This window comes from Elephantulus edwardii, unplaced genomic scaffold (assembly GCF_000299155.1).
Source record: "Elephantulus edwardii isolate Elephantulus edwardi_28Jun2011 unplaced genomic scaffold, EleEdw1.0 scaffold00195, whole genome shotgun sequence".
Lineage (NCBI taxonomy): Eukaryota > Metazoa > Chordata > Mammalia > Macroscelidea > Macroscelididae > Elephantulus > Elephantulus edwardii.
Window position 1 is genome coordinate 1,020,248 of NW_006399945.1, and position 5,955 is coordinate 1,026,202.

The following is a 5,955-nucleotide window of genomic DNA, read 5'->3' on the forward strand; positions in this document are numbered from 1 at the left end:
CTGGGGTAATCGGGATGGGTGTGTCAGAGGCAATGAGATTGGCACAGGATAGAGCAGGGTTTAGGGCTGTTGTACATGGGGTCGCTATGAGTCGCAAGCGACTCGACGGCACATAACAACAACAAGAAGCAGCAAGACTGTCAGTATCCCTGCTAAGACTATCCAGCGGGGAAGACACGACTTCAGTGGTACACCACTTTGGTGAGTTCTTTGCCACACACAAAAACACAGTGACCCCAAAGTCCTCTCTAGCTCTATAGTCAGAGAAATTCCCTTGCATAAAATGACATGTGTATGAGGTTTTGTAGCAGCGTAGTTTGAAGTCACAAAAGCCTGTAAGCAATTTTAAAGGGAGAAATTGGTAAATTGTGGTGTGTGTTATAAATATGAAAAAAAGGAGCTGCCCTGCAAATCCAGAGACACACAGTGTTTGAGTCCATTAGAGGCTCTACTGGAGAAAGATGGGCAGCCAACTCCCCTGGGATTGACTCCCTCTGAAAACCCGCCAGAGGGTCAGCTATGAGTCGCTTCTGACTTGCTGGTACACAACAACAGTAAGAATGAAAACAAAAAGGTCTCATACTCATGATGTTTAAAGTTATCTTGTTAAATATTGTTTGACATCTACGTAACAAGGGATCTGTGTTTTAAACTTTAACTTTTAGAAATACTTTGTTTTACGTACAGGTATGCTCCATTTTTTGCCTTTGAACACGTTACTTTTACAAAGACCTGCATTGATACCGGTTTTCCCCTAACTAAAAGAAATCCAAAAAGGAATTTTTGCTTTCACTAAGAAGGGTGAAAAGCAAAACTAATGTTCTGTATTTGTTTGCAGGGAGCCGGCCTTCAAAGAGGCAGCACTTAGTCTCTCTCTCCAAGCTCTTTCCCAGAAACTGTACTTAGTACCTCAGCATCAGGCCATAGCTTCCTTTAAACTGTCTGACCACTTATATTCAGTAACTTTGGGTTATGTAATTATCTAGTAGGTTCTTTTTGGGGCCTGGGAGTGCTTCAAAAGTTTTCCCATGTAAGTTAACTATTACTTCTTGGCTTCATACCATTCCAGTTTATGAAATATTTCCTAGGAATTGTACTGAAACTGTATTCATTATAGGTGACCAGGCTCACTGTAATGAAAGAGGCTGGTTGCATTAATTCACTTGACACTTGTTGAGTCAGGATTCATGAACTTTAGAGCTTCAGGGATCTTGTGATGATGGTCTTCTAATTATTCAACTGTTTTTATTGAAAGTTTAATGCTGTTTGAACACATACTTCTTTTAACATAAACATTAACCAGTCATATTTTGTTCAAAGTTCCTGATAACATATAATTGCTTTAAAATCCTAATACCTCAGAACACCAATTTTCTAGATAATGATGTGTTGTCCAGTTCATGGTGCTGTGAAACTAGAATAGCTGCTCAGACTAAACCTTATGTTTTAATATCTATGTGTGTTTTTATTTTTTTTTTACTTGTAAAGACATATATAGAGATCTGAGAGGGTAAGGGTTGGGAGGAGCTCAATATCAAGAAAACAAAGATTCTCACCACTGGGCCAATTGGCAGCATCAGTATGCATGGTGAAGAGATTGAGATAGTTAATAGTTTTCATCTACTTGGTTCCACAGTCAACACTCTTGGTAACAGCAGCTAGGAAGTCAGGAGACAAATTGCATTGGGAAAGTCAGCTGTGAGGGACCTCTCAAGAGTACTGAAGAGCAACAACATCAGGCTGGAGACTAAGGTGTTTCTGATCCAGGCTATAGTCTTTGCAATTACGTGCTATGCATTGGAGAGTTGGACAGTGAATAGGGATGATAGAAAGAGAATTGATGCCTTTGAGTTGTGGTGCTGGAGAAGAGTGTTGAATATACCATGGACAGCTAGGAGAATAAACAGATTTGTCCTGGAGAGGATTAAGCTAGAATGTTCCCTAGAGTCAAGGATTCTGAAGCTTCGTCTGACATATTTTGGGCATGTTGAAAGGAGTGACAAGTCCTTGGAGAGGAACATTATGTTTGGGAGAGTGGAGGATGGTGCAGGAGAGGAAGACCCTTGATGAGACAGATCGATTCTGTGAGTGGAGTGTGGGAATGGATGTGTTTGGGACAGCGAGGTTGGCACAGGATAGAAAGGCATTTAGGGCTCTTGTACATAGGGTCGCTATGAGTCGCAAACGACTTGATGGCACATAACAGCAACAACCAAGAAATTGCCTTTTTCATTTGTGGGTTTCTCATTTGGGAATGGGCTGCAGACTCTCTGGCTGCTTCATGCAGAACAGAGGCATTGAGATGAAGGGGAAGGGGAGCCCACGTTAACACTTAACACATTGCCGCACACTTTCATGCTTAGAAACACATTTTTTTCCATGTATTACCGTCATTTGCTTGCTTCAGAGTGTCAAGGACTGCAGCCTCCAATATGGATTGAGGCTCCATGTCAAGAAAACAAAGATTCTTTTTTTTTTTAAGACAAAGATTCTTACCACTGGACCAATTGGCAGCATCAGGATGGATGGTGAAGAGATTGAGATTGTTCACAGCTTCAGTTTGCTTGGCTCCACAGTCAGCACTCTCGGCACCAGCAGCCAGGAAATTAGAAGATGTGTTGCCATGGGAAAGTCTGCTGTTAGGGACCTCTCCAAAGTACTGAAGAGCAATGGTGTCTCTTTGGAGACTAAGGTGCGTCTGATACAGGCCATGGTCTTTGCTATCACTTGTTATGCATCAGAGAGTTGGACAATGACTAAGGAGGACAGAAGGAGAATTGATGTCTTTAAGCTGTGGTGCTGGAGAAGAGTATAAGGACTGCTAGGAAAACAAACATATTCATCCTGGAAAGGGTCAAACTGGCTGCTCCTTGGAGGCAAGGATTCTAAGGCTCCATCTAACATACTTTGGACATGTTGCAAGGAGGGACAGGTCCTTGGAGAGAGACATCATGCTTGGGAGGGTAGAGGGACAGCGCAGAAGGGGAAGGCCTCTTTTGAGGTGGATTGATTCAGTGACTGGGGTAATCGGGATGGGTGTATAGGAGATGGTATGATTGGTACAGGACGGAGCAGAGTTTAGGGCTGTTGTACATAGGGTCACTATGAGTCGCAACTCAATGGCACATAACAAAAACAACAATAACCGTCATTTGCGGCAACATGTTAACTGATGGTCTTAAGTTGAAGCTGCATGACTTCTTGATCAGTTAGAAGATATTTTCCTGATATTTTCACTTTCTGGACTGCAAGGTGTTTGTGTGAGTCTAGTGGGAGTGGTTAGCTGAACTTTATGAGGCTCCAACCACCTTCGCTTTCTTAGCTGGCAGTTATATTTCCCTTTTGTCTCTGGAACTGAGTTCAGGGTTCAGGTCTGGAACAAGACTCAGTGTTCAGGTTACCTATAGGAAAAGGAGCAAACATAGAACAAACTTGTGGGTTACAAAGAAAAGGGCTTTGGAGTTGTTACTTACAGATGTACTGGAGGAGGAGATGGAGAAAAGTGGCTTAGATAAAATTCCTTATACATATCAGGTGGCACTCCCAGCAACCTGACAGCACTCCCCAGGGGCTAGGTGGTACTCCCTAAGGGCTGGTATGCTCTCCCCAGCGTCTGGGTGGCAATCCTCATGGGCTGGGTGGCATGCTGCCTCCACCCCCAATGCTCTTCTGAGGTCTGAACCTTGTTCCCTCCTGGAGACCAAGACCAGGGTCAGCACTTCTGACTCTAGCACCACTATCCTCTCTATCAAGTGCCCCCTTCCTCTCCACCATGTGGTCTAATTGTAACTCAAAGCAGGCATTATTAGTTTGCTCTTCCACAAATGGAGAAGGGGCTTCCAGAGTGGTGAACAGACCCACTCAAGGTTGAAAGGTAATAAAGGCAGTAGAACAAGCACATAAACCAAGGTTGTCTGAAAGCAGGCCGTGAGGTGGCAAGCTTCACGCAACGCTCGGGTCGGCCACCTTTCCTCTTTCTCTACCAATTTAATTTAGTTCTTGGTAGCAGTAGTCAAGAAATCAAAAGATGTGGTGCATTGAGGAAATCTTCTGTCAAGGATCCATCCAAGGAAATCTTCACTGACAGCAAGATGTTCTGCCAGATCCGGTCCTTCACCTCCCATGGCTCCATGTCCCTGCAACCCCACCACTATCTCACCGAGGGCCCATGGCTGCTGGGAACCGTTGCCCATGGCCATTCAGGAGTTCTGTAGTGCCTGCCACTGGGCCCAATGCCTGCTGCACAGCCCAGGTGAAGAGATTTCCAGGCTCCGGCCATGGCGGAAGGCAGCTGGGGGCAGCAGGGCTCACCCATGTTTTTTTGTGAATCTTTGTCTTCTTGATGTTGAGCTTCAGTCCATATTGAAGACCAGCAGTCAATTGTTTAACTGTTTAGGTAAACTGTGGGCTGTGGAGGGCCATGCTGACCTGTTTCAGTGGGGCTCTGCATGCCTCTGGGCTCCTCACACTGCTTCCCCTGCTGCCATCTTGGTGTCCCTGTGTTTTTATTATTTTTAACATACATCTGTAAGAATTATAGAGAGCTATCTATTGTATTAGGAAAGTCAGCTGTCAGGGACCTCTCCAGAGCACTGAAGAACAACGGTGTCACTCTGGAGACTAAAGTATGTGCCTACTCCAGGCCATGGTCTTCACAATTACTTGCTATGCATCAGAAAGCTGGACAATGACTATGGATGAGAAGATTTGATGCCTTTGAGCTATGATGCTGAAGAAGAGTATTGAATACACCATGGACTGCTAGGAAACCAAACAGGTTCATCCTAGAGAGGGTGAAACCAGGCAGCTCCTTGGAGGCAAAGATTCTGAAGCTCTGACTGACATACTTTGGGCATGTTGCAAGGAGAGACCATTCCTTGGAGAGAGACCTCATGCTTGGAAGGTTGGAGGGACAATGTAGGAGAGGAAGACCCTTGATGAGATGGTTTGACTTAGTGACTAGGGTAGTGGGGATCAGTGTGTCAGAGACAATCAGGTTCACTCTGGATAGAGCAGGGTTCAGAGCTATTGAACTAAGAATCACTATGAGTCATAAGCGACTCGAGGGCACATAACAACATATCAAACAACATAAGGCAGAGAGGAAAATTCAAGTTGCAAAGTGCTTGTGAAATAATAGTTACACACAGTTTAAAGCCACATAAAACCATCCATAGTTGTCTTAGGAGCATAGTGACCGTATGTACTGCTCAGTCCTGCATCATCCTCAGCCACGGCTCTGTTTAATCCCACTGCTGCAGCCACAGTGCCAGTCCATCTTCTTGAAGGTCTCTTTTTTTTTTTATTGACCCTTCTCTTTACCAGGGATGGTGTCTTTCTCCAGAGCCTTTTCTGAGAATATGTACAAAAATATGAGAGCATCTTACCATCCTTGCTTCTAAAGAGCAATCCAACTGCACTTCTGAGACAGATTTTTTTTTATTCTTTTAGAAATTCATGGTACATTCTGTATTCTTAACCAACACTACAGCTCAAAGGCGTCAATTCTTCTTTGATCTTCCTTGCTTATCATTTAAGTTTCACATGTATATGAAGCAGTTGAAAATACTGTGTCTTGGGTCAGATGCAGCTCAGTCCTCAAAATAACATCCTTGCTCTTCAACATTCTAACAGGTCCATGACAGCAGATTTGCCCCAATGCTTTAAAGTGATTTCTTTTTCTTACTCTTTTTCTCCACCCTCCTTGTTGTGTACCATCAAATTGGATCTGCCTGGCACAGCAGAAGATTGCCCCTCCTTCTCCAGCAGAGCATCTGGTGGATTTGAACCTCGCGCCTTCAGGATTGCAGCACAGCTCCTTACCACTAGGCCACCAGAGCTCCCTGCATTAAAGTGATTTCTTGACTCTTGCTAGTATGGGCATCGATTATGGATCCAAGGAAAATGAAATCCTTGACAACTTTCATCTTTTCTCCATTCATCATGATGCTATTT